This window comes from Apium graveolens, unplaced genomic scaffold, assembly GCF_009905375.1.
Source record: "Apium graveolens cultivar Ventura unplaced genomic scaffold, ASM990537v1 ctg1391, whole genome shotgun sequence".
NCBI classification, from domain to species: domain Eukaryota; kingdom Viridiplantae; phylum Streptophyta; class Magnoliopsida; order Apiales; family Apiaceae; genus Apium; species Apium graveolens.
In genome coordinates, this window is record NW_027417214.1 from 599 (window position 1) to 11,343 (window position 10,745).

A 10,745-nucleotide genomic window follows, 5' to 3' on the forward strand; every position below is an offset into this window, starting at 1 on the left:
GTGATTTTTTGCTTAAGTTGTAATCTTGGATGCTAGTTTTCTTTGTTGTTGAACCTAATACCCTTGTTAACGTACTTTATTATTATTCAGATATATCAGACCTAGTTTATCTTAGTTTATTTACCATGCTTTCATTGGAACCCATGGTGATGATGAGTTCGGTTATGAACTAATCCTTGTCATGAGGTTCTAACAAATTTACTTATGGATTTCTATAGTTAATTTATTCAATATCTTGGTGTGTGGTGATTGATTGATATCCTAGTATTGGTTGTACTTATTCGTCTTATATGCATAGCTAACATATAAGATAGCGTGTTAATCTCTACTGAAGCGACAGTGAATATAGAGATTTAGAACTTGCCATGCTAGCATAGGTTCATGTATTTGTTATGCATGATTCGTAGGTAATTTTAACCATCTTACTTGCCCTATGTAATCACGATAGATAACTTGTTCATTAAACCTTTATGTTGTCAAATTCTATAGACATATAGGGTCTCAACATAATTGGTGTTTATTCAGCTTCTATTTCTTTTGTGGATTTCTGGTAGTAGGGTATTCGTACAACGAAAGTTGGCATTTACTAGTTCCATGTTATCTGATTAGTTGTCATCACTATTGCATGCTAAGGTTAAGAATAATGACTTTGAATGAAGTATTTAATGAAGTTAGAATCCCATGATTTTCTCATATAGTTAATTCAACCACTTTTATTCTTAGTTAATTGCATGTTAGTTTAATCTTAGTTATAAATATCTCAACTTGTTATTGTCTTAGCATTGAGCGATACCCATACCATTATCGCATAGGTGCATAATCTTAAGTTAACCAAAAAGAGTCTCTGTGGGTACGAATCTGATTTATATCTTATACTACTTGTTAACGCGTATACTTGCATGTAATTTTAGCGTGTGTTTTCGTCCTAACAAGTTTTTGGCACCACTGTCGGGGACTCGGTGTTAATTTAGTTTATGTGCTTGACATCAGTGGTCGTTAAAGTTCATTGACTCAGATATTTTACTTACTTGTTTGCTTGTTGGTGTTTCAGGTACTCTAGAGATCGTGTATGCGAACACATTCTCAATCTCGTAAGGAAGCACTGGAAGAAGTCGAAGTAATTGAAGAGGTTTTTGAAGAAGTTGAGAAAGTGGAAGAAGAAGCCATTGTTGCAATGGGAGATCAAACAGCGAATCTGAAAGCTTTGATGGATTATTCTCAGCCGAAGATCAATGATATTCAGTCCAGTATTAACAGACCAACCATTGCGGCTCATACTTTTGAAATCAAATCTAGCACGATTTAGATGGTGCAGAATTTAGTCTAGTTTGGGGGTTCTCCAACGGAAGATCCCAACATGCACATTAGAGATTTCATCGAGATCTGCGATACTTTCAAGTTCAACAATGTTTCTGAAGATGCTATAATGCTGAGGCTTTTCCCCTTCTCTCTGAGGGATAAAGCTAAGTGCTGATTACATTCTCTACCAGCAGTATCTATCACCACTTGGAAGGATCTTGCTCAGAAGTTTCTTACTAAATTCTTCCCTATGGCGAAGACAGCTACAATCAGAAATGATCTTACTCAATTTGCGCAACAATCGGGAGAATCTTTATGTGAGGATTGGGAGCGCTACAAGAGATGCTTAGGAAGTGTCCTCATCATGGGATGCCTGACTGGATGATTATCAACTACTTTTATAATGGTTTCGGAGCATAGTCTAGACCCATGCTCGATGCAGCATCAGGTGGAGCCCTATGGGCTAAGAGCTACGATGAAGCTTATGAGTTGATTGAACTGATGGCTGCTACTGAATACCAGAACCCAATTCAGAGACTACCTCATGGCAAGGTAGCAGGAATTCTGGGGGTGGATACAGCTACTGTTATAGCTGTTCAGCTTAAGGCTTTCACGATGAAGGTGGATTCTTCGGCTAATTATGGAGTTAATCAAATCACAAGTGTTTGTGAGATTTGTGCAGGTGCGCATGAAACTGAGCAGTGTACTATCTCTAGTAAATCAGCTCAGTTTGTAAGCAACTTTCATAGGTCAGTGCAACTAGCTCTAGCCACTTATCATCCCAACAACCGCAATTATCCTAACTTCAGCTGGAGAAACAATCAGAATGAGGTGCAACAGCCTTATCAGCAGTATGCAGCAAAGCAATTCAACCCTCCTGGTTTTCAACAACCGCAATATGTGCCAATACAACAACTCCAACTTCAAAAACTACCGCATGAAAGTACAAGTCAATCTAATGAAAAATCTAAATTGGAGGAGTTGAGGCTCATGTGCAAGAGTCAAGCGGTTTCTATCAAGACTTTGGAGAATCAAATTGGGCAGATTGCCAATGCTTTGTTGAATCGACAACCTGGTACACTTCCTAGTGACACAAAAGTTTCAGGAAAGAGGGAAGCTAAGGAGCAGGTCAAGGCAATTACATTGAGGTCTGGGAAGGTTGTGAATCCCGAAAAATCTCAAGTTCCAGAATTTGAAGTTTTGGCGAAAGAAGATGTACAGAAGAAAGCAGAAGTGGAATCAAGGAAGAAAACTATGGAACACACTCCTCCTAAGGATAATACAGGGGAGAAACATGTCTATTTTCCGCCTCCTTTTCCTAAGAGGCTGCAGAAGCAAAAGTTGGATAAGCAATTTGCTAAGTTTCTGGAGGTGTTCAAGAAACTTCATATCAACATACCTTTCACAGAAGCTCTTGAACAAATATCTAGCTATGCGAAGTTTATGAAAGGTATTCTCTCTCGGAAAGTGAATCTCGATGACTTAGATATTGTTGCTCTTACGGAGGAATGCAGTGTTGTGCTGCAACATAAGTTGCCTCCGAAGCTTAAAGATCCTGGAAGCTTCACTATTCCTTGCACCATCGGAAAATTATCATTCGACAAGTGTTTATGTGATTTGGGAGCTAGCATCAATCTGATGCCTTTGTCTATCTTCAAGAAGTTGGGTTTACCTGATCCAAAGCCTACATATATGTCCTTGCAGTTGGTCGATCGTTCTATTACATATCCACGAGGCATTGTGGAGGATGTCTTGGTCAAGGTGGACAAACTCATCTTTACTGCTGACTTTGTAATTCTTGATTTCGAGGAGGATAAGAAGATTCCCATAATCTTGGAAAGACATTTCTTGGCTAGTGGTCGAACCCTGATTGATGTGCAGAAAGGTGAACTCATTATGCGAGTTCAGGATTAGGATATGACATTCAATGTTTTTATTGGAATGAAATCCCCTACTGATGAAGAGGAGTGCTTTAAGGTGGAATTGGTCGAATCTGTGGTTACTTCAGAGCTTGATCAAATGCTAAGGTCTGATGCCTTAGAGAAAGCCTTGATGGGGGATTCAGATAGTGAAGATGACGAAGGTGATGAACATTTGCAGTATTTGAATGCTTCTCCTTGGAACCAAAGGCTGGATATACCTTTTGAGTCTCTTGGTTTGGAAGAGCTAAAAAATTCTCCAAAGCGTCTCAAGCCATCTATTGAGGAAGCTCCTACACTCGAGCTTAAACCTTTGCCTAAACACTTGAGGTATGCATTTGTAATATATAATAGATGATGTCAAAGAATTATGCCTCAGAAGAATGTCAAAGATTACTGGAGCTAATTATATCAGAAGATTAGAAGAGTTGAAGGCAACAGGCAAGAGCAGAATATCAAAGGATGGAAGATTTCTGAATATAAAAGCTGGCTCTTTGTCAAGTTATAGGATAGGGATGTTATCTAGATATCCTAAGCCAGATTTGCTGAAACTAATAGAGGCTCTAACTGACACCCCCATCCTAGAAGAATTGGAAATACTTGTGCAAATTAAGAACATAATTGAGAAAGAATCAGACAGCTCAGTCTTTACTTAATTATTGTAAACTGTCAAATATTCATTGTACAAGTGTTGTATCAGCTTTTATATTATTTTATTTTCATTCTTTAACTTGGGGTTAGTCTTGTTAACAGGCATGAATTTGTGATAAGCAATCTTCTCACAAATTGGGGGAGATTGTTGTGCAAGATATGCCTGTATTATAACAAGACTAAGTCATACTGACAACCCTAAGATTAGTTGTATTGTAACCTTAATCTGTAATTCATACTTGTAACACTTAATATCTGTAAAATGTAAATGGAGCAGACTGGAGCATTTTTCTCTAAACAGTGTCAAGCCTAAGAATTCTATCTGGAAGAAGATCAAGAAGATCATGCCTCAAAAGAATTATGAAGAAGCTTGGAGTTGAATAAATCTGTTTGGTGTAAAACATTCTAAGTCAAGATTTCTACAAGTCACAGAATTAGTGTTATAGAGAAATCATTCGAGAACTCCAAAATGACTTATCGAGAAGTCATTTAAGCTCCAGAGAGTACCGACGGATAAATAACATCTACCCGACGGATGAGCAATATCTACTCGACGGATGAGCAATGCCTACCCGACGGATGAGCAATATCTACTCGACGGATGAGCAATGTCTACCCGACGGATAAGCAACATCCACCGGGTCTAGAGAACTCAAGAATTGCTATTGGAGATATCGATAAGTTAGATACCCATTCGAGAACTCATAGATATCGACAAGTATACATTCATTAGAGAACTCTGAGTTATCGATAAGCCAAAGTCCATTAGAGAACTCTGAGTTATCGATAAACCAAAATTCACTAGAGAACTTAGAGTTGTCGATAAGTCAAGTTAACAATAAAGTTTCAGAGATATCGATAAACCAACATGCCTATTGATATGTCGAGTTCTCTACAGCTTAATTGGAGATCTTGAAGTGAAGAAATTTCTCTAAGTACAGAATTGCAGAACAGTTCAATATCCAAGGTTGCAAATCAACAAACAATTCACACAGCTGGATTGACAAGTCTACAAAAAGCAGCTTGAGAGATGTGCAAGATCAATGGCAAAGATTAACTGACAGAGGAGATTAAAGTAATCACGGGATGCTAAAGATATGCTAAGCCAGAAATGGAAGATTTGCTTTTCTATAAATAGAAATGACAAGTGACAGTTTAGAAAAGCTAATAGCATGTTTATTACCCACTGTGTAAACCAGCAGTTAACTGAGTTATAAAGTTAACATTGGTCCTCTAGTTAAGTAGAACAATCAGAATAGAAAATTTGTATGTTCTCTCTCAAGAAAGAAGCTAAGTTCTAGAACAAGAACTTAGAGATTTTGTAGCAAAACACTGCTTGATTTTTAATATAAAATTAAGTGAGTTTTGAAGATCTTTGTTTTATATATTTGCACAGCTATTTATGTTTAACATTCATTCTACTAAATCATTAACAACTACCAACTGCTAAAGCCTAAGTCGATCGAAAATCAAATAATTAAGCCAAAACACATTCACCCCCCCCCCTCTGTGTTGTATTCATACCTAACAAGTGGTATCAGAGCAAAATCTGAAAGTAAACAGATTAGATCTTGGAAATTTGAATACACAGAAAATCAGTAGTATCACGATTTCTCCCTTTGATAAGGCCAATTACATTTTATGGAAAAAGAAAATGTTGCTGTTTATAAGAATGGCCAATCATCTTTACATTGGTATCCTCAAGAATGGGCCCTTCACTCCTGTAGTTAGAGTTGAGGAAACCACATATGGAGATATGGTTATTCCAGCTCATTATGCTCCCAAGGATCCTTCTGAGTATACTGAACCTGAAAGAGAGAAAGTTTCCCTAGATAGTGCTTTGCAACTGATACTAATTGAGTCACTTGACAATGTAATGTATAATAACATTGTCAATTGTGACACTGCTAAACAGATCTGGGAAAAGATTGAAATACTCTGTGAAGGAACTGAGGAGGTTAGGTCAAATCAAAGAAGGATATTGATTTCTCAGTATGAGGGTTTTATGGCTAAACTAAAGGAGGGTATTACTGATGTGTTTGAAAGGTTTAATAAACTGATAAATGACTTGCAGCTTCATGATAAATTTTATGATATTGAAGAAGTGAATTTGAAGTTCTTGCTCACTCTCCCTGACCATTTGGAACAAAAGATCTCTGCAATCAGAGAAAGAAGGGATTTGAGTAGAATCACACTGGAAGTGCTCTATGGGATTCTGAAAACTTATGAACTTGAAATGATTCATTCTATGACAAGTTTGGTTGCATTCCCTGCAACATGAAAGTGATGAAGAGTTGCTACAGATTGAGAATTGATCTCATAGAATCAAAAGATGGTTCTATATCTGAAAGGGAAAATGCTCAACAGTCTATGAATTCCATTTTATCTCAAAATTCTCATTCTACTTCTGTAAAATCAGTTAACAAGAAGAAAGTGCCCAACACAGCTTGGGTAGCTGAACACACTTAATCCTCATTGTGTGCAGGGAAAAGGGAAGAAAGTCATATGGATCATTGATAGTGGATGTTCCAGGCATATGACAGGTGATAAGGCCCTGCTATCACAATTTGAGGAGATGGTTGGCCCTTTGGTGATCTTTGGAGACAACATCAAAGGATTCACAATGGGATATGGCAAGATTGTTTCTGGAAATATTGTCATTGAAGATGTAGCACTAGTTGCTGGATTCGAAGTAAATCTTCTAAGTATTAGTCAATTTGCAGACAGAGGTTTTCAAGTTGTTTTCAACAAAGAAGATTGTGCTTTTATTAGCAAAAAGACTGGTGAAATTGCTCTTAAGGAAGTAAGAGAGGGAAGCTTGTTTGTTGCAGACTTAGACTCAACAAATAAGGAAGGAGTGTGTTGTTTCTACATCAAGGCATCAGAAGAGCAAAGCAAACTGTGGCATAAAAAGCTATCTCACTTGAATTTCAAAGCAATCAACACCTTAGTCAAGAAGGAGCTTGTGAGAGACATGCCCAGTTTGGAATTTACTCAACTGGAAGTTTGTGAAGCTTGTCATAAAGGAAAGATGAAAAGATCAAGTCACAAGTCAAAATCTGTGAATTCCATAAGTGCACCTCTGCAACTTATTCACATGGACTTGTTTGGGCCAGTAAATGTCTTGTCCATTTCAAGGAACAGATATGCCCTTGTCATGGTTGATGATTTTTCAAGATACACTTAGGGTTGAGTTCATGTACTCTAAAGATGAAACTCCAAACATTATAATTGAGCACATCAAGAAAATTGAGAAGCAAGCTGAAGGAAAGGTTAGTGTGATAAGATTGAGAAGTGATAATGGAACAGAATTCAGAAACTCGACATTAAGTGAATTCTACAAAAGCAAAGGCATTGTTCAAGAATTTTCAGCAGCAAGAACACCTCAACAGAATGGAGTAGTTGAGAGGAAAAATAGAACATTGGTTGAAGCTGCTAGAACTTTGCTACAAGATGCTCAGTTGCCAACTAGTTTTTGGGAAGAGCCTGTTAATACTGCATGCTACACTCAAAACAGATATCTCATCAACAAAGTTCATGGCAAATCACCCTACTCAATCATGTCTAACAGGAAGCCTACAGTGAAGCATCTGCATGTGTTTGGAAGCAAGTGTTATATTCTAAAAGACAACTCTGAATATGTGGGAAAATTTGACTCTAAAGTTTTTGAAACAATTTTTCTGGGATATTCATTGGAAATAATATCCTATAAAGTTTATGTGATTGATCAAAAGAAAATTATGGAAAGCACATATGTGACTTTTGATTATGACAAGTGTCCAGGCTTGGAGTGCCTTGATGTAAATGATGCTAAAGCCCTTGCATTTGGAAATCTAACCATTGATAATGATTCTGATGAGGAAGATGAAGTTGTGACACAACAAGTGACAAATGAAGAAACCTCTGAACAAAATCATGGAAATGAAAGCTCTCTTCAGACACCTGAATTTGATGGCACAAACTCAGGGGGAGAAGGAGAAAATGGAAATGACAGTCATGGTAATACTGAAGAAAATGATGAAGGCACTAGTCAACAGACACACATCATAAAGTGGGATAGGAGTCATACAGTAGAAGCTATTATTGGTGATCCCTCAGCTGGTGTGAGAACTAGAAGTGCAACTGCTAATGAATGCCTACATGCATGTTTTCTTTCTCAAGTAGAGCCCAAGAAAACTGAAGAAGCCCTAATGGATCCTGACTGGATATATGCCATGCAGGAGGAGCTGGATCAGTTTGAGAGAAACAAAGTTTGGAAATTAGTCCATGTACCAAAGAACAGAAGCATAATTGGAACTAAGTAGGTGTACAGGAACAAAATGGATGAAAATAGAATTATTACTAGAAACAAAACAAGGTTGGTTGCTAAAGGCTACTCACAAGAAGAGGGAATTGACTATGATGAGACTTTTGCTCCTGTTGCAAGACTAGAAGCAATAAGAATTTTTCTGGCATTTGCTGCACACTCAAATTTCAAGGTGTATCAAATGGATGTCAAGAGTGTTTTTCTCAATGGTGAACTAGAAGAAGAAGTTTATGTGCAACAGCCACCTGGCTTTGAAGATCCAGAATTTCCTAACTTTGTTTACAAATTACTTAAGGCTCTATATGGATTGAAACAGGCACCAAGAGCCTGGTATGACACACTGTTAGAATTTCTACTCAAACATGGTTTTACCAGAGGTACTATTGATAAGACTCTCTTCTACAAGAAGCATGGTGAAGATATGATTCTAGTTCAAATCTATGTGGATGATATCATCTTTGGATCTATAAATGAAAAGCTTTATCAAAGATTCTCTAGGCTAATGCAGAGTGAGTAAGAAATGAGCATGATGGGAGAATTGAGTTACTTCCTTGGCCTTCAAGTTAGTCAAAGAAGTGATGGTATTTTCATCAGCCAAACCAAATATGTGAATGACTTATTGAAGAAATTTGGTATGGTGGATAGCTCACCAGCATCTACACCAATGTTTACTGCAACCAAGTTGGATGAAGACAAGAAAGGCAAGAGTGTGGATATTTCAAGTTATAGAAGGATGATTGGATCATTACTGTATTTGACTACAAGTAGACCAGACATCATGTTTGCTACTTGTCTATGTGCCAGTATTCAAGCCAATCCAAAGGAATCACATTTGATGGCTGTCAAAAGAATTTTCAGATACTTAAAGGGAACTCCAAACTTGGGATTATGGTATCCTAAGGGAACTGGTTTTGAAGTTGTTGGATACACAGATGCGGATTTTGCTGGATGCGGGGTTGATAGGAAAAGTACTAGTGGAAGCTGTCAATTTCTTGGTCAAAGTCTTGTGTCCTGGTATAGTAAGAAACAACAATCTGTGTCAACTTCCACAGCTGAGGCTGAATATATAGCTGCTGGAAGTTGTTGTGCTCAGGTGCTTTGGATTAGAAATCAGCTAATGGACTATGGTCTAGTGTTACACAAAATTCCTATTATGTGTGACAATACTAGTGCCATATCTATAGTAGCAAATCTAGTTAATCATTCTAGAACAAAGCACATTGATTTTAGGTACCATTTTATTAGGGAACATGCTGCAAATGGTACCATTGAGCTCATTTTTGTTCCAACAGAAAAACAATTAGCTAACATTTTTACTAAACCTTTGGATGAAGCAACCTTCACTAGACTTGTGAGTGAAATTGGAATGCTCAATTCTTCATCTTAAGGCAAGAACTCAGCTAATGTTTTGCAGCAGATTAATTTCTAATAAATCAACCCAGTATGATTTAATTGGAAATTAACTGAAATATGAATTATAAATATTTCAGAATCTCTGTATATTTATTTTTCTTTAAAAACTCAAAAATTAACTTAGAATATTTCAAATTCTAAGTAAACTGCTTAGTTGTTAATTTACATCTTAAATGTGTAAAAATTAGCACAAGGCAGAAAAACAGTACTCAAAGGTATAGAGAACTGAGTTCTCTATAAGTCAAAATGACTTATCGACAAGTCATTTTGGAGTTCTCGAGTGAGTCCTCGATAAGTCTATTTACAGACTTCTCGAATGACTTCTCGATAAGCTCTATTATGACTTATCGATAAGACCATGTAGAGTTTTCTAATAGTGTTAATTCACAGAGTTCTCGACAAGGATATTTTGAGACTTATTAATAACTCAGAGCTAAAATAACTTAATTCAATGAATTACTTTAGACAAATACTTTTGGAAAATTTATTTTGATTTCAATTTGATTCAATTCAAATAAATTAGAATTATTTTAGTCCTTTTTGGACAAACTGGGTATTTATCAGAGTTCTCGATAAGTCATCTTTGACTTCTCGATAAGTTTAATATCAAATGTTTATTTGACTTCTCGGTAAGTATTTTACTTTTTCTATAAATACCGAGACTTCTCGATACACACACTATACTTACACCTTCTCGAGATCTCAAGTAACCTAGCTTTCAGACAAAAGGCGATTTCTCTCTCGTTTTTGCTCTTTTCTCAAAACTCTTTCTTACCCACTACTTCTAAACACTACAATGGCACAAAACATTGTTAGAGCTATCATTCCAGATAAGGGAACTAACTTTATTGCTTTTCTTGATGCTAACCAAGCCCTTGATAGTTTCAAGGGGTTTGTGAAGTTTCTTTCTAAATCCTACATTGCAGGTGCTTTAACTGTAAGTCATGTGCTTTATTTGGATGTTCTTCATGAATTTTGGACATCAGCTATAACTAGGACAGTTGTTCTAGAAAATGTCACTTCTATGGTGGTCACATGCATAATTGGAGGCCAGGAAATTGAGTTTTCAGCTGCTGATGTGAATACAGCCCTGGGATTGCCAACTGAGAATTATGGAGGGATGCCAACTGCAGATGAGCTGAGTGAATTCATGGACC

General features: G+C 36.9%; 1 non-coding gene across 1 annotated transcript; it reads right to left on the reverse strand.

Moving 5' to 3' along the window:
- Positions 1-1,564: 1,564 nt before the first annotated feature.
- LOC141699819 (small nucleolar RNA R71) lies at positions 1,565-1,670 on the reverse strand. The gene has a single exon (XR_012566110.1). It is a non-coding gene; the product is annotated as a small nucleolar RNA R71 (small nucleolar RNA).
- Between the last annotated feature and the right edge of the window lie 9,075 nt (positions 1,671-10,745).